Below are 19,849 nucleotides of genomic sequence, written 5' to 3' on the forward strand. Positions count from 1 at the left end.
CCCTGTCCATGTTTTATATAATGTTCACTCACAAGATATATAGAGACAAAAAAAAATCAACAAATCAACAAAGCCGCATGAAAAGTAATACTAAAATTGCCTCTTCATTAACAAATCTCAGCGCCTACTATGGCGAGAGAGATGCAATAGGCGCCATATTGCCTCTCATTCCCGCTTCAAACGCTCGCTCGCTCTACTCTCTGTTGTCCTCTGAATTTATTTGCAACACCTTTTTTTTATTATTACTTAATGATTCGATGAGCTTAGACTTTTTCGGCATTATATGTCATTTCATGATTGTCTACGTTGTATATGGCAGACAGTGTTTGATAACACGAGGATATCTAGAGACTGGTTAGGTTGGATGTCACTATAAAAAAAAAAAAAAAAAAACTACACTTGTACACCTTTAGAAGGCGAGGCGATAATGTTTTTGCCTGCCTCTGTGTGTGTGTGTGTGTGTGTGTGTGTGTGTGTGTTCCCATTATATCCCTTGAACGGCTTGAGCTATCAACATGAAACCTTCAGGGTATCAAAATATGGCCACAGTCTTGGCTGAGATGGAAAATGGGCACTCGGAGTCAACATCAAGGTTACCAATATGGTTGCCAAAGGTCAACTAGTTTTCAACGCCCGCCTTTAGCACCATTCTGTCTTAGGAACGGCTTGAGCTAACAACATGAAAGCTTCAGGATATCAAGATATGGCTAAAATCTTGGACTTGGCCAACAGTATTCTGGCGGCGATTAGCATTTGGATCCCGGATGCATTTCTTTCATTTCTAAATTTAACCTCCGTTGTGATGTCCTCACAACACAGAGTAAGCGCAACTAATGCTCTTTACTGCAGTATCTCTCACGTAACATGAAAACATAAGAGGGTGACTGCATGGATGTGGCGATCATTTATATTTAGGCTTACCTTCATTTTTTTTTATCCATTTAATATTCTGTGAAGTAAGGGTTTTATTTTTGTTTTCCACGATGACCCACCATGAACCACAGTAGTGGTTCAATAATAGAGTGCCCGAGAATATGCTGAAAATCCTAATAGAACAGTCACCTAAAAACCATCTTAGAAAGCAAACTTATTCTTGAAATAACATCCAGAGGGTTCCTTTTCAATAGTTTAGATTAACCAAGCATTGATAATGTGGAAAAGAAGTGTTATGAGAAAGTTGGAACATTCGAAATTTGCCAGTTTGTTCATATTATCATTATTCATATTATTGTCTCACATGTCTACAAGAAAAGCTATTCGGTATTTCGGGATAAAGACTAGCCAGTCGTACTTAATAGGTCACTGCGCGTGTCCATTACCTATTTCAAAACACCTAGTCGAAAGATGATCATCCATCTTCCGGATACATAGAGATTCCACTATGCCATTTCTAGCACGTGAGAAGACATTCAAGTACGGAATTGCCGTCAAATATCAATAGTGCATCACTAGCAGCGTGACTATATTAAATTTTATATTGTACTACGTTATCACTAAGTGGAAAACTCTAGCTAGAAGATTACTTACACAGGCACTGAAGCACCATTGTGGGAAAGGGTCTTTGCATACGGTAATTAACACGCACTGGTACGATTTTATACGATGACATTAATTTTTAACTCAAGGCTTTATTTAGCCCCCCCTTTTTTTTAAGTTCATCCCTGAAGTTCCAGCATGCTTGTGTGTAAACGTCACGTGAGACAACTGAAAAGCGGGGGTTAGTGCTTTGCGCTCTAATTGGAAGCAAGGGTGGCAGTACGGTACGGTGCGGTACGGTACGGAATTACGGTACGGTATGGTATTTTTTCACCTGTTAGAACGGTACGAATTTACGGTACGATATTTCTTTCTAAGTACGGTACGGTACGAAATTACGTTATTTTTTCCATACCTTTTCCTTACCCATTTCGTACTTACTTATCCAAATGGGACTGTCCACTGTCCAGAATAACTCAGATGACAAATATTGACTTTTAGATAGGGTAACCTAATTATTTCCCAGATGAATGTTCTGTTTTAAGATATAACCTTATGTTTTAGCGCGCGTGTGTGTGGTACAGTACAAGGTCAGTACGACTGTACGGGTACGGCCAGGATGAGACGCACTGCCACTGCCCCCATAACCGCGTTCAGTTCCTGTACTAGATCATTCAAGCTAATATCTCAATCATTTGGAAATAGTCAGCGAGAGAGTACTTATGGAAATTTACAAGTTATTTCCTTATTCCTGTTTCAGATAATAAGTTAGAAGGAAATATTTTTGGCCAAGCTATAATGAACATAGCATAGAGTTTACTTTTAAATAGGGGCAAGTAAGTAATTACGAGAAACGTATGGTAATGGTTGTTATATACAGTATATTTCTATTATTTGAAATTTGTTTTGCTGTACATATCTCGCATACTCATTGCCCACAGTAGGCCTACAGAGTTAAGTGATTAATTTATAGATTTGTTTATTCAATAGTATATAAATAATGATTTGGGTTAGGTATTTACTGCACAGGTAGGGCCGGCTGCATCGCTGCTACTTGACTCGATAAGTTGTTTATTTTTATGATGGTTTAATTTAAGCACAGAATTTTTCAAAGAAAATTATAGTACAATCCAAGACAGTAACCTTTATTTTTATTTAATCCCATTGCCATATGAATGCACATCAAATGTTAGGTCAAGTACCACACACACACACACACACACACACACACACACACACACACACACTATCTATCTATCTATCTATTGCCAGACGCCTTAATCCCGTAAGGGGTGGCCACAAACAAATCGCCTCCATGTCTCTCTGTCCCCCACTATTTCACTGCCTTGCTCCAAGCTCACACCCCCCTCTCTCATATACCTCTCCACTCCATCCCTCCATCTCATCCTTGGCCTCCCCCTAGCTCTCCCCCCCTCCACCTCACTCACATTTTCCATCCTCGTCAGTCTCTCACTCTGCATCCTCTCCACATGGCCAAACCACCTTAATGTGTTTCTCCAAATGCTTCCTATCACATCCACATCCACACCACAACACTCCTTCACTTCCTCATTTGTCACTCTGTCTATCCATGTGGCTCACATGTTCCTCTCAAATAACTCATTTCCACTGATCTCACTCTTAACTTTTGTCCCTCTAACAAGGTCCAAGCTTCACTTCCATATATTAGAGTTGGTGTAGTAGCTTTTTCACTTCCGTGCTCACTTCCCTGTTTCCTATCACTGTTTTCATGGAACCAGCAACCTTTCTTCCCTGCTGCACCCTTTCAAACACTTCATTCTCTTAACTTCCATCCTTACTCATCACACTACCGAAGTACTTAAGCGCACTCACATTTTCTATTTCCTCCCCATCATATTTCACTGTATTCACTGATTTCACTTCTCTCGAAGACCATAAATTTACTCTTCCCTACATTCATCTTAAGATTCCGTTTCTTACACACTCTCCCAAAGTCATCCACCAAGCCTTGCAGCTCCCCTTCGTCGTCACCTAACAACACAGTATCATCTGCAAACAACAGTACAGGGAGTTTCCAAACACTGCCATGTCTCACTAGGGCCGCTCGAACATCCACTGCCCTTGTATCTCTTTTATAACCCCATCCATGCACAGAGTGAACAACCACAGGAACATGACACATCCCTGCTTCAGTCCAACCTTCAAAAAAAAATTCACTCAGTCCACTATCCACACACACTGCATCCGTAGCACCCTCATACATACTCTTCACAGCATTCAGCAACTTCCCATCTACTCCATATATTCTTAATACTTTCCACAATCCTTGTCTATCCACCCTGTCATATGCTTTCTCCAAATCCATGAAGGCTACATACAACTTCTTTCCCTTCTCTAAAAACTTTTCCACTAAAGATCTAAGAATGAATATCTGATCTATACAAGCTCTTCCCTTCCTAAAACCCCCCTGTTCTTCTCCAACTAATTCCTCTGTTATTTTCCTGACTCTGTCAATAAGTATCCTGCCATATACTTTTCCAATTACACTAAGAAGGCAAATGCCCCTTTGATTACCACACACTTCTTTTTCCCCTTTTCCTTTGTATAGGGGAATAATTATACCTGACTTCCAATCCTCTGGGACTCTACCTTCCTCCCAGGGCAATCTGCACTTTTTCCACATCCATTCTGTTACTCTCTCTCCCCCATTCTCAGAATTTCACCACACACTCCATCAATTCCTGGGGCTTTCCCCATTTTAACTTTCTTCATTGCTTCCACAACTTCCATTCTACTGATTTCTTCCTCTCTTCTCACACCCCTCCATCTCCCAGCCATTCCCCAGCCAATTATACTTGGATTACTTTCATTCTCTATGTTCAACAATTCATTAAAGCGTTCTCTTCATCTACTCACTTTTTCTCCCTTCTCCACTAGTAATCTACCATTTTTATCTTTCACTCCCCAACTAACTTCTTTGGCACCCTGTCTAACTCTCTTTACTCTTTCCAGAACATTTTCTTACATTCTCTCCACTTTACTCTCAAATTCCTTCAAAATTCCTCATCCACTCTCTTCTTACTCTCTCTCAGTAATCTTTTGACCTCTCTCGTTCTCTCTACATGTAACTCTCTCTTCTGTCTCTCAACTTCTTCAACGCTGCTGTTTCTCATCCATTCACTATATGCTTTCTTCTTTTGTGACAACCTCTGTCACCTCTTCAGTCCACCACGCTGATCTCTGCATCCACTTTCGTCTTCTCTTCACCCCACACACCACCTAACATGCCCCACAGATTTTTTCTGTGAATATCTTGTACACACCTTCCCCGTCCCCCATCTGCTCCAATCTATATTTACCCAATCGCTCCTCCACTTCCCTCTTATAATCTGCCTTTTTTCCATCCTCTTGTAACTTTTCTGCCTTCCTTGTAAGAACTACTTCTTCCTGTCCTTCCCTTCTCCTATTTCTCCATTTTGTTTGGACTTTGATTCTGACCACCACCAAGTGGTGGTCCGAAAGTCCACTCCCCCAACCTCTATATACTCTTGCATCTATTACACACATTCTCATCCTTTAATCCACAAACACATAATCAATCATTGCCTTCCATTCATTCAGTTCACCATCCACCCTTCTCATCACTCGCACAGTATACCTATGGATCATTTTGTGCCTGAAGAGGGTATTAGCTATCACCAACCCCCTCCGGGCACAAATGTCTACTAAAGCACTGCCATTCTCATCCATCTCTGCAGGTACACCCCACGCACCAACTACTCCATCCACCTTCACATTTCCTACTTTTCCATTCATATTTCCAATCAAAAACACTCTCTCATTCCTTTCAAACTTTTCCAAGCACACTTTCACATTTGTCCAGAACTCTTCTCTCACTCTACTTGCACGATCAGACGTTGTCGCATACATGCACACAGTCGCTCACATTTGTAGTCCAACTTTCACTCTTACCCACACAATACTAGAGCCAACTGATCCATGCTCTTTTATATTCTCCTTCCATCTGTTGCTCACAACAATACACACTCCTTCTTTTGTCCTCTCATTCTCACCTACTCCCGCGCATATACCCCATCCATACTTAAGGTGACCAGATTTATTAGAGCTAAAAGCGGGATGCGCGTGCGTGTGTGTGTGTGTGTGTGTGTGTGTGTGTGTGTGTGTGTGTGTGTGTGTGTGTGTGTGTGTGTGTGTGTGTGTGTGTGTGTGTGTGTGTGTGTCTGTGTGTGTGTGTGTGTGCGTGTGTGTGTATGTGTAGATAGATATAGATAGATAGATAGATAGATAGATAGATATAGATAGACAAATAGACAGATAGATAGATAGGAATAGATATATAGAAAGATAGGTAGACAGATATTGACTTCTGTGACAGCGACCGCTGTTGCGCTACACCTCAAACTGAGGCTGCTAATCAAACACTAACGTCTCCTATGAACTCCGAACATACCGTACGGTACAGTGAATGGGTTGACCAAAGTTACCAGCTAGTGAGCATTACAGATTTTATATTAATAATTCGGTATTTCATTTGGTATGGATGTTATGAGTCCATATTATATTTACAAATCATAATAGATAGATAGATAAATAGACAGATAGACAGCTCTATGCGAGCCTGGGAATGGGAAATGATCTTGCAAGTTAAACTGAGGAAATGCTGATGACAGATTAGGAAGTAGCAATGTCAGGAGATGATGCAGGTAATTTGTCAGCGAAATAGCAGGAGAACAAAGCCTAGTGACATACACACATACTCACACACAGGTTTCTGGAACTTTCCAACCACAGTGTAACACACGTGACACGACCCCTGTTTCACCAGAATTTAGGAAAGAGAGCTCAGAAGGAGAGAGGCCATAGAAGCGACAGGTAGTAGGGAGAAGGGCTTAGCAACATGGGAGAGAGAGAGAGAGAGAGAGAGAGCGAGACAGGGAGGTAGCTCGCAGGACTCTACTTAACTTCACTCGTGTGTGAGAGACTTTGTTAATATTTCCAAGACAAATAAAAATAGTCCCATACTATTCTTTACCTCTCCTGTCATTGCATGACAAATGGGAACCAAGATTATCTACTTACAAACAACTCAAGTATAACAACCGCTCGTCCACAAGTCTAATAGATAACTTCTCTACAAGTAACTACAAAGTCTTTTGTGACATTTGGTGGCAGCGAACGTATACGAACCTCGTCTACGAATCAACAGTGAATTCCTACAAAATATCAAGATTGAAAACAAAAAAATACCTCTCACAACCGACAACTCACAAGCAGCTCCTGACAGTATTCTCTCCAACCCCCCCTCTGTCTCCCCGATCATCATGCTGATGTAGAGGTGAAGAGGTCACAGGACGCCGTGCAAGTAGTTTAACAAAATACTGATACAAACAATCTCGCAATTTCTACGACGAGCCAACGAACTACAACCATCTACAATCAACTACAAGTAACAACTTATAATCTTCTACACGCACCTACAAGTAGCGGCAGTCTTCATCCCACAATGAGTAAATCACAAGAGAAAAGGACCGAGAAAACATCGACAAAGAAAAACAAAACAAACAAACGAAGAATGAGACACGGCTCACAACTCACAACTACCAGACCTCACCCTCCTCTCTCTGCTACATCCACCCACCACTGACGCAGGAGTGAAGAGGTCAAGACGACGAAGCAAATATCAAGCCCATATTCACAACTCATCTTACTCATCTTCACTCATGTTACTCATCGCTACTCATTTATTCACCGCAGCTACCAGTGTGGGAAGTCGACGTCACCATACGTGTGCTGAGACGATGCCAAGCCGTGTGTCTGACACCCCACAACACGTCAATCAACCCGTGAAGAACAACGCTATCACCACGTGCAACACCACTCACACCATTTCCACCACGGTAAAAATTAGTGAGTTACATAGTTACTTCATCTATACGATACACAGTGATCGACAACAGCTCTATGCGAGCCTGGGAATGGGAAATGATGTTGCAAGTTAAACTGAGGAAAAGCTGACGACAGATTAGGATTCTACACTGTATATATTCATTCATTTATTATAGCATTTATTTACTACCAACGAGTGTTACCATTTATACCTACATAAAATACGTGTTTCATACATACAGCTATACATTATTACATCTACAAAGTAATAAAGAAAATATACCATTACAGTTACTCAGTGAGCGATTAAAAGAACTGTATTAAACATTAATTAAAGCTACCTAGTGGAAACAGACAAATTAAGTTACAAAAAAAAAAAAAAAAAAAAAAAAATGGCCAACACAAATGACGTTAGCAAGAATGAACATCTTCAACACAATCGTGAAGACAAAGATTTCCACACAGTGCTGACACATATATTGCCCACGATAGGTACAAGTGAACAACAAGTCAGTTTATATAGTTAATCTGTATATATATTTTTTTTTATAAAATAACAAAATATGGGACTATATTATATTATATTGGTCATTGATTACATTATGAAACGTATTGGAACAGAAACCGGTGCAGGGATACTTTGGGGAGAGAACAGGAAACTTTTGGATTTAGATTATGCAGATGATATAGTTTTGATTTGTGATGGGCCAGAAGAGATGCAGAGAGTGTTGGACTGTTTGGTGAGTGAAGGTCGCAAGGTGGGTTTGGTTATTAATTGTGGAAAAACTGAAATAATCAATATGAATATGGAAAATGCGCAGGAATGTGTAATTGGAGGTATGGTTGTAAAGCAAGTTGATAGGTTTAAATATTTAGGTACTTATTTAGCCAAGGATGGTTCTTTGAACTTTGAATTCGAGGAAAGGTTAAAGAAGGCTAATCAGGCAATGGGAATGCTTAAAAATATTTGGAATAATAACAATTTCTCTGTACATACAAAAATCAAACTTTATAAGGTAATGGTTAGGAGTATCTTAATTTATGGACACGAGTCTTGGTACAGCACAGTGACTATGGAAAATAAATTCTTGGTGTTTGAAAATAAAGCACTTAGAAGAATATTAGGAGTTAAGTGGTGGGAAAGGATACCAAATAGTAGAATTAGAGAAATAACGGGAGTGCAGCCGATCGATGAATATGTTAGATTCTCACGATGGAAGTGGCTAGGACATGTGTATAGGAGACAGGGAATAGTACGAGGTACACCAGGGTGGGTGGCACCTGGTAGGAGAGGTAGAGGAAGGCCAAAAGAGACGTGGGTGAGGACAATGAGACGGGAAGCTGGAGATGAGTGTTGGGGAGATCTTGAGGAGTTAGCACAAGATAGGATGAGGTGGTGTGAGTTCATCGAGGCCCTATGCATCCCCGAGGGTGCCACAGGAAATGATTGATTGATTGATATAATATCTTTCAATAATATCTGTGCAATATAAACTAAACCTTAAAAAGGGGCCCCTAGGAAATTAGCTAGCAGTTATGCAACCATGGACAACAAAGAAAAAGCGTAGACAAACGGAGAAAAACAAACTATAGAAAATCAATACAAACAAAAAAAAAAAAAAAAAAAAAAAGAAAGAAAGAAAGAAAAAGAAATTGAGTAAGATCACATAACAAACAAATGAAAATAAGTGTAAGTGTTACTGCAAATGCCAAAATACCACATAAATTCCTTCTATAAGTGAAACAAAAAAGCAAATTGTTGTCTCCACAAGCAAGTGGCATGTCACATCATCACACAAACTCCTTCTATAAGTGAAATAAAAAGCAAATTGTTGTCTCCACAAGCAAGTGGCATGTCACATCATCACTATCATCGACCGCAGCATGACCGGATTCAATGTCAGGACTGCAATTATTACAATTATGTAACTACAAACGATATGTAACAATTATGTAACGACAAACGATTGCATCATGTTACACTTGCTACAATTATGTAACTACAAACGATATGTAACAATTATGTAACGACAAACGATTGCATTATGTTACACTTGCTACAATTATGTAACTACAAACAATATGTAACAATTATGTAACAGTTGCATTAACAAGATGTAACTTTTATGTAACTTTAACTACAGTTATGTAACTACAAACAATATGTAACAATTATGTAACAGTTGCATTAACAAGATGTAACTTTTATGTAAATTTAACTACAATTATAAGGCCAACACAATTATGTAACAGTTGCATTAACAAAATGTAACTACAATTATAAGGCCAACACAATTATGCATTACCACAATATTATGTAACAATTCATAAAATATTACAATTATGTATTACCACAATATTACTACAATATTATGTAAAGTCATACAATTATACCACAATTCTGTATTACCAGAATCATCTTACAAGTTAGGTGAAATATTAGACATTACTAAAGGGATAACTCAGTATGTAATGTATAACGTAGCAGTATTACCATTGAACAATTATATGCATACGTCTGTTATACATACACGTTTTACAAAATGTCAAACAACAACCATTGCATTTATTCAAATATGTATACAACTTGTTTAAAATGTAATATTACTGGATAATTGCTATTTACTATAAATGTTATATGTATACAATATTATAATCAATATTATGTACTAATAGATTAGCATATATCAATGATAATATCTGTCGGAGGACCTTCAGCGGCGTGGGCCGAGCAATGTTATGAGTCCATATTATATTTACAAATCATAATAGATAGATAGATAAATAGACAGATAGACAGCTCTATGCAAGCCTGGGAATGGGAAATGATCTTGCAAGTTAAACTGAGGAAATGCTGATGACAGATTAGGAAGTAGCAATGTCAGGAGATGATGCAGGTAATTTGTCAGCGAAATAGCAGGAGAACAAAGCCTAGTGACATACACACATACTCACACACAGGTTTCTGGAACTTTCCAACCACAGTGTAACACACGTGACACGACCCCTGTTTCACCAGAATTTAGGAAAGAGAGCTCAGAAGGAGAGAGGCCATAGAAGCGACAGGTAGTAGGGAGAAGGGCTTAGCAACATGGGAGAGAGAGAGAGAGAGAGAGAGAGAGAGAGAGAGAGAGAGAGAGAGAGAGAGCGAGACAGGGAGGTAGCTCGCAGGACTCTACTTAACTTCATTCGTGTGTGAGAGACTTTGTTAATATTTCCAAGACAAATAAAAATAGTCCCATACTATTCTTTACCTCTCCTGTCATTGCATGACAAATGGGAACCAAGATTATCTACTTACAAACAACTGAAGTATAACAACCGCTCGTCCACAAGTCTAATAGATAACTTCTCTACAAGTAACTACAAAGTCTTTTGTGACATGGATTATGCATAATTTTTCTAATCCATCTTAATTTCACTCAAGAAGGTCATGTTATATCTAATGCAACAGTAAGTTTCTAAACGCAGGACAATTAAGATAATTTGCTCAAAAAGCGGGACATTCTAGTCACAAAAAAGCGGGACGGACGACCGAAAAGCGGGACTCAGGTCACCTTATCCATACTCCCATTCTCTCACAGTCTCATCTTCATTTAGTCTCAGTTAATCCACATACACCCACTTTCACACCCTCAACCATCAGGACAATCTCTCTTTCACCTCATCATTTGCACGCCTTACATTCCAAGTCGTCATCCGTATTGTGTCCTTTGTTCGGTCCTTAGTCATCAACTTTTGGTCAGTCCTTGTCCAAGGCTTCTTGTTCGTATTTTTAGTTAGCTGTTTTCCGGGGTTACCACCCAGCTTTGTAAACGCTTTCCTGGTTTACACGAAAGCATTTGGCTTCGTACTCGGTGTAGAGCTACCCCACAAACAGGGTATCACCACACTGAGTGGGTGGATGATGGGCGTCCCCACCTACCACTCCACACACACACACACACACACACAATATATATATATATATTGTATATATATATATATATATATATATATATATATATATATATATATATATATACAGTATATATATATATATATATATATATATATATATATATATATATATATATATATATATATATATATATATATTTACAGAATTTCCACTAACAGCATAAAACACAAATATAATATGTGAGTATTGAAACTGGAAGAGGAATTGCTTATAAAGATTATTTATATTATCGATTCGTTTGCACAGGAACGACATGGCAGAGTTACGAAATTAGATGCGAAATTACGGTCCGAAATTTTATTTTATTTTACCAGTACGGTACGGTTCTTTAGGTATGGTACGAAATTATGGTACGATATTTTTAAGCTATCGGAATTACGATTTTTTTTCCGTACCATACCGTACTGCCACCCTTGATTGGAAGTGACCACGTTGTGACATCGTGACCATTTCTTAAAGCGAACTAACACCGAGCTTGGAACGGTTCTTCATCGTTAAAGGAATTCATCGTGACAGTAACCATGTCACGAGGCAACTACGGAAGTGCGCAGAGGAGGGGGGGAGGGACGAAGAAATGGAGGAAGGGGACGAGGAAGAGGCAGAGGAAGGGGACGAAGAGGGCATGGGGGAGACACAAGAAGCACTCCCTACATCATTTATTACTGTAATTAATATAGTAATGTTGCATTTTCAATTTCACACACACACATTATTTTGCAAAACAGTCATGCAAAGTACACCATATCAGATTTTGATTCTGTCTTGTAATTAATTTGAATATATAGCGTTTCAAATTTTACTCAATGCAACTTCTTTAAAATCATCTTCGTTGAATCAGTTTGCAAAATATAGAGATTTTTGAAACAATTAGTGTCCACTGTAAGAGGCCTTACCATAGTAAACAAAATGGAGACCAAAATTAAAAATAACAACCAACAATCAATGTGTGCAAAGCCACAACACCACAGCAATGAAAATTGTTAGAAAATGCCAAGTGTTTAGTGTCATAAAAGTTTTAATGGTAACTGAAACGCAAGAATTTTGATTGATTCATAAATGGATTATAAAAAAAGTAAGCAAACTAGGTAAATAAAAAGTTAGTAATTTAAAAGTGGGGAATAGAGACCCATAAAAAAAGTAAACAAACAAGGAAGTATCGTTGGAGAGCATGCAAACCCAGCAACGATTCAAGTAACGTTGACAATGTACACCCACAAATCCTTATTTTGATTCTTTACCGACTGTTAATACCAAAGTCAAAAGGGATTTGTGGGTTTACATTGTCAACGTTACTTGAATCCTTGCTGGTTTTGTATGCTCTCCAGCGATCCTTCCCTGTTTGTTTGCTTTTTTTTACCGATCCCCATTTCCCATTTTCAAATTACTGATATTCCATTTACCTAATGGAGTAACTCATATTAATCCCCTAAAAGCACAGGAATGTGATGTTCAGTCTTTAACTGTATTTAAAAAAAACCATTTTAATTAAGATTCTTACAATTAACAACTCATTTGTGCTATACCAAATGTGTGTGAGTTTTGAAAACTGTTACTAGGAAAACATACGAATTCCAGGCAAGTTCATGACAGTTTCGAGAAACAAATAATGAGAATTATAGCTATATTATAAAGTAGTTGTTATTGAATCATTAAGCATACCAGTCAAATCCCGTGCCACAATGATGTGGTCTGCAGCTGCGGCATGAGTTTTTATTTAAGAATATGACCAGAAGTTATAAGACTGCAGGGGGGATATCCAAAATATTTAGGGTTGCCATATCTGAACAGTCAAAATACCGGACGCTTCCGCTTAAAGCCATGCCCCCCCCCAACACAAACTTTGGGCTTTTGGTATTATGAAACCCTATATATATATATATATATATATATATATATATATATATATATATATATATATATATATATATATATATATATATATATACATATATATATCAGTGCTACTGTACTGCATCCATCCATCCATCCATGATCCATCATCCTGACATTAAGGCGAGATTGACCAGTCTCACTCATTCCTGAGTGGCATTAGGTGAGCAATAAACCCCAACCATTTTTTGGATATAAACCTGCACAGGCTCAATCCGATTGGAACGCCTTCTTTAAACTTTTTACAATATATTGGAAATCAGGCAAAGTACAGAATTGGCAAGATTATGACTGTAAAATGCAACAACGCCTTAGATGCAGGATAAGACCATAAGAATAACAAATGCTACAGTGAAAAAATGAAAACTAAGCCAGTAATTGTGTGCAGTTACCAATTATTTCATGGCTATAACAGCATTAAGTATAAAAAAAAAAAAATCGTGGCTGAACAAGAGGAAAAGGCACGACATTATAACTAGCTGCTAGCACTAAACCAGCCAAGCAGGCAACATTTACCAGCTGATGAGAACAACGAAAGTCTCTCTCTCTCTCTCTCTCTCTCTCTCTCTCTCTCTCTCTCTCTCTCTCGTCATTACAGAGTTTAATACGGTAGTATATTAAATTTTTCGAGAAAAAGTGATGGAAGCTGAAATTTCGGACTTTTTGAGTATTTTTAAAATTCCTCCCGGACGAAGATTTTGACACCTAAATGCAGGACATGTCCGGGAAAATCCGGACGTATGGGAACCCTATAAAGATTACTTAAATTGTATAATAAAGAAGTGTTTCATTGATCAAAATTTAGTACTACAAGTAATATCTTTCATAAAAACATATTTAAACTTACTGAACACAAATGGCATCATTTGCTCTTCAGTTTTTCCACTGGACTCTTATTTCCCATTCCTTTCTTCTCTGAGGATTTTTGGAAAATCTGTGCATCATCTTCCCTTGTCGGTCGGGTGCAGCATCCCTAGGTAGCACAACGGGATGTATTTAACGAAGAAATTCAATTAACCCCATTTTAAAGTAAAAAACATGCAGAACTTTCAATTTTCCCGCCCCTGCTACCTGTGCCACTGTGAGACAACACGGCGTCTGTGGGGTCACGTGACCCTGGCGGACAGGAAGACAATTGTGGTACCGTAACTCTCTACAAGACGCTGCCAAATCTAAGTTTACCGTGCTAACTATGCAATGTATTTCAGGACACAAGTTACCGTTTAATCATCAACACGATCCATAAGATTACAGTTACTTCAAATGAAGAAGGATTAACAATACAAACACTTACTCATCCATATCATATTTAAGGTTAATGACGAATCACGTTGCTTTGTTACCAAAAACCACTTTTCACTATCAAAATTACCGCAGTTTGGTTATGAATAATGCCAAATGGTAACCTATCAACGGTCCACTGACGACTGCCCACAACAGACTCAGACTTGATCGATTCACAGCTAACACGAACGCAACTAAGAGCAGCCACGTTGTTCACCGCAACTTTTTCCCAAGCGTTTGCTTTAACTCTGCTTGTGATGGTGCTGCTCAGTTTTCCGAAGATTATCTTCTTCCTCCGTGTCAACTACAAAACCATGGCACATAATTCATCTGTGAAGCTGGGTCGACGTTTCTTTGCAGGAAGGCCTTCCATAGCTACTTTTTGTTCACAATGTTCACCACTGAAGAACTACTACGCCGATTAACCCTTCAACCAAGCCATCTGAGTTTATCTGATAACAGCTGTTGCTTTCTGGTGTTTCTCACTTCTTATCGGTTCTTACGTTAATAAACACGGGTTGCGATTGGCGGAGAGTAAATCAGCTGGTGCCCTCTGGCCCTCTAGTGAGCTTTTGGGGAATCGCCCTATGACCAGCCTACGATATCATCAAGATTCTTTGAGTATCAGAGACTTATGATGCCGTAGGCATATCACAGGATAAGATCCAAGTTGGTTACGAGAGCCACCATGTCATAACTTATGACCACCTTTGAGTATGCCGGCCTTGGCGTTTGCGATGCTTCGGATATTTATCGTTCGTACCATTTCACACCTAGGCTGTTACTAAATGCAGTGCACTACAGCTACTCGTTACTAAAAAAAGAGTAGCTCTGTTTTATACATACATATATAGATAGATAGATAGATAGATAAATAGATAGATAGATAGATGTATAAATAGATAGATAGATAGATAGATAGAATGATAAATAAATAGATAGTTAGATAGATAGATAGATACAGTATATATATACTTCATCACACACACACACACACACACACACACACACCTTTGCTCTAGTGGTGGCTTCTGCAGTATGTTACATTAAAGTATACTGAAATAACTGGATCATTCCTTGTCAGTCATGCTTGACATTACTGAGCATGTTTTAGCCATGAACAATAATTTTTTAGTCTATCCGAAATCAGCAGAAAGAGAAACTATCATTCATGAGCGACATGTGCAGATCATGGCATGCATGTCGGTAGAGAACTCTCATTAAACGACAGCATCATGGCTCTCGACTTTTATTATCCATTTACAGATTCCGATAATTCCACTGATGTAGTGATTAACCTCACTAGTTCTGGCGTCACCTCTGTCCTTATACGGTATTGTACAGTTGCAAGCGTAAATAGTGATCCACTTACAACGATAAATACCGAGGGTGTGAACAAGGATTTTCGAATCCCAGCCCTATTGGGCTGCTCAGCACTTGTTCAAATTATAGCCGCCTGTGAACCAAGCTTTGTTTTGGAGCAAGTGCTTTATCGACCTGCAAGACACTTGGCCTAACGAGAGCCGTTTCTGAACAGTTACCACCACAACCAACACCATAGCTACCACCACCACCGCCACCATCATTATTTTTTCAGCTATCATCAACTCCATCACCACATCTACCACTACCACCACCATCACCATCACAGTTCCCACCATCATCACAGCTACCACCATCTTCATCGTACCTACCACCAGCACCACAACTAGCACCATCATCATCATAACTACCACCACCACTACCACCACCACAGCCGGTAACACCATTTTGTATTGAATAAAATCCACTATTCTAGCATCAATGAAGTAACAGACATCGGAGTGTAGATGTTCAACCTCTCTCTCTCTCTCTCTCTCTCTCTGCAATGACGTATGAAAAATTCCACGGAAATGCCCCGCCGCCTCTTACACATGCGCGCCTTGCAACACCAACGGGGACAATTAGGGGCTAAAACACCCCCTTTGGAATATATCCATCAACATGAAAATGAAACTGGCCCATCTGGGATCCAATTCCAACAATTGTGCCAAGTTTCATCAATATCTTTTTCCCAGTTTTGGCTCCACACACACACACACACACACACACACACACACACACACACACACACACATTTATAGTATATTAGATAAGACTTAAGTAATTGATGGAGCAAAATGAAAACCGACAGCGTTTTCCGTAACTGTGCATAATTAAGAAATGTTAACCTGATACTTTATTATTTGCATTGAGTAATTAAAGAGAACTATAAATTAATATAATTAAATTAGTGGCGTCAAACACTAATTCACAATCCCATATTTCCCAGCATATCATGTAGAGCCAGGCACCAGCATTAAGTTAAAAGCAAACATTCATTGCCATACAACGCCGCAGAAACAAACTGATGATAACATGCAGACAAAGAACTACAATCAAACTAATGCACTCTCTCTCTCTCTCTCTCTCTCTCTCTCTTTCACACACACACACACACACACACACACACACACACACACACACACACACATGCACACATACGTACGGAAATAAGCACACACAAACACACACTCTTACATACTTGACATAAAACACACACACACACACACACACACACACACACACACACATGCACACATACGTACGGAAATAAGCACACACAAACACACACTCTTACATACTTGACATAAAACACACACACACACACACACACACACACACACACACACTCATTCACTTCGTTCTAAACATTCCGCTACCACATAAAAACACATTCCAGCCCATTTACTCAAACATGTCACTCACATACACACACACACACACACACACACACACACACACACACACACACACACACACACACACACACACACACACACACACACACACACACACACACACACACACACACACACACACACACACACACACACACACACACACACACACACACACACACACACACACACACACACACACACACACACTCCCCCCCCCATCAAATCACTCACTTTGTTCACTAATGGATGAAGGTGAATAAAGTGCTCAATCCCTCACAACAGCAATGCAAAAATTAATGATAAAATATGACCGACCGCTCCATAATCCTGAAACGCGCTGCTTTTCCCTGCTGATCGAGCTGGCTGAATGTGGTGGTAGATGTGGTGGTAGATGTGGTAGTTGGAATGGTTGGATGTGGTAGTGTGAGTGTGGTGGTTGTGATGGATGAATGTGTTGGGTGAATATGATGGTGGATGCAGGAGTGGATTTGGTAGTAGGGGTGGTTGGATGTAGTTGAATGAGTATGGTGGTTTTGGTGGTTGTGATGGTTGAATATGGTAGTGGATGCGATGTTTGAATGTAGTAGTTGGACGTGGTGGTTTTTGGATGTGGTGGTATCTGAGGATATGAATGTTGAACAGGGTGACTGGATACTTTGACTGAATGTGGTGGGTGTGAAAGTGAATGTGGTGGTAGATGTGGTGAATCAATGTGATGAATGAATGTGCTGGGTAAATATGGCTGATGTGATGGTTAATTGTTCTCACTGGATGTGCTGGACAAGATAGTTATGCATACATAGGATGTTTGAGTGAGTTGGTTGAATGTGGTAGTTGTGGTGGTTGACTGTGGTAGCTGAATGTAGTGCAAACATGTGATGGATGACTCTGACGGTTAAATGTGGTCGCCGCCGAGGGTGGATGAATGTGATGGATGATGGAAAAATGTGATGGTTGAAAATGGAGGTTGAATGTGTCTGGATGTAGTTGATGGATGCTCTGGTTGAATGTGGTTCGTGTGGTAGACGAATGTGTTGGATATGGTGGCTAACTGTGGGTGATGTGGTGGGTGAATTTCATGGTTAAGTGTGGTGACTGAATGTAGTGCTTGAATGTGCAGGTCTTGGTGGGTGAGTGAGGTGACTAAATGTGATGGCTATATGTGGTGGTAAAGCTAGACGAATGTGGTGGATGGATGCGGTGGTGTGTGGCGATTGAATATGCTGATCATACTGGGTGGATATGGAGGTAGAATGTGATGTTGAACTTTTTATTATGGTGACTAAGTGAGGTAGAGTCAATTGTATGACTGTGGTGGATGTGGTGGTTAGATACAGAGATGTGACTTCTGGATGTGCTATTTGTGGTGGAGAATCGTGGTAGCAACATCTGGTCAATAAATTTCGTTGTTAGCTGTGCTGAATGAATGTGTTGCTTGTGCTGACTGAATGATGTGGTCCTACTAGTTGAATGTGACTTGGAGTGTGGTTAATGTATTATTTGTATGGTTGAACGTGTTGTTCATAGAATCAGAGTTGTTACTCATATAGATAGACGTATTGGTCGTGGAGTTGGACGTGAGGTAGTAGTAGTAGTAGTAGTAGTAGTGGTAGTGAAGCAGATCTATCAATCGCAGGTACCTCTGCAGGGCCATTCCACGCAGGAACCACTGTTCTCTTACGGTGGACTGTGCCCTGCCTTAGCGAGGTGCGGGAAGAGAGAGGGACGCGTTTGCCATGAAAGCAGAGGTATAGTAATGACAATAGAGTCGGAAGTATTAGGTGAACAGTCAGGCGTGTTAGTCAATAAGTCAGAGGTTCTGGTCGTATAACCTGACCGAACTACTTATATAATCAGACGCGCTGGTGGTAAAAATGAACGTGTGCTCATAAACTCGGACGTGTTGATTATTTACCAAGAAGTGTCTTTCATTGAATCTGACATGTTGGTCGTACAGCAGGGCATGTTGGTTGTAAAATCGGACATGGTAGTATGACTGGCCTCGCTACGCGGACGTGAGTGAGCGACTTAACAAAGTCCTTGAGGTGATCCATAGTTAATATTCAAAAGCCAACCGGGTCATCTCTCTGAACACACTTCAAGGCTGCAATCACATTTTACCTTTCGACTGCGCAGAGTTTCTGTATACTGTATAAGAACATCCAAAATTAGCCAGAATGTAACATTGAAGTTTTACCAAAGCAATGAGAGCATCACAAGCACTGTATGTTTCATTTTCTTTATTATGTAGGATTTATCCCTATTGAACACAATCACTAGGAGTTAAAGACAAGAAAATATTATATTCTATAGCAGCAATAAAAGGTTTGGGGGATTTTTACACCCATGCTCGTGATTGAGAGGTGGTGGTTGTTTTGCTCGACGTGTGTGTGTGTGTGTGTGTGTGTGTGTGTGTGTGTGTGTGTGTGTGTGTGTGTGTGTGTGTGTGTGCGCGCGCGTGTGTGTGTGTGTGTGTGTGTGTGTGTGTGTGTGTGTGTGTGTGTGTGTGTGTGTGTGTGTGTGTGTGTGTGTGTGTGTGTGTGTGTGTGTGTGTGTTAACAAAATAACTCCAACAATGTTCATCTGG

This window comes from Coenobita brevimanus, chromosome 62 (assembly GCF_032717465.1).
Source record: "Coenobita brevimanus isolate Jiangsu-jjx chromosome 62, ASM3271746v2, whole genome shotgun sequence".
In the NCBI taxonomy this organism is placed as follows: Eukaryota; Metazoa; Arthropoda; class Malacostraca; order Decapoda; family Coenobitidae; genus Coenobita; species Coenobita brevimanus.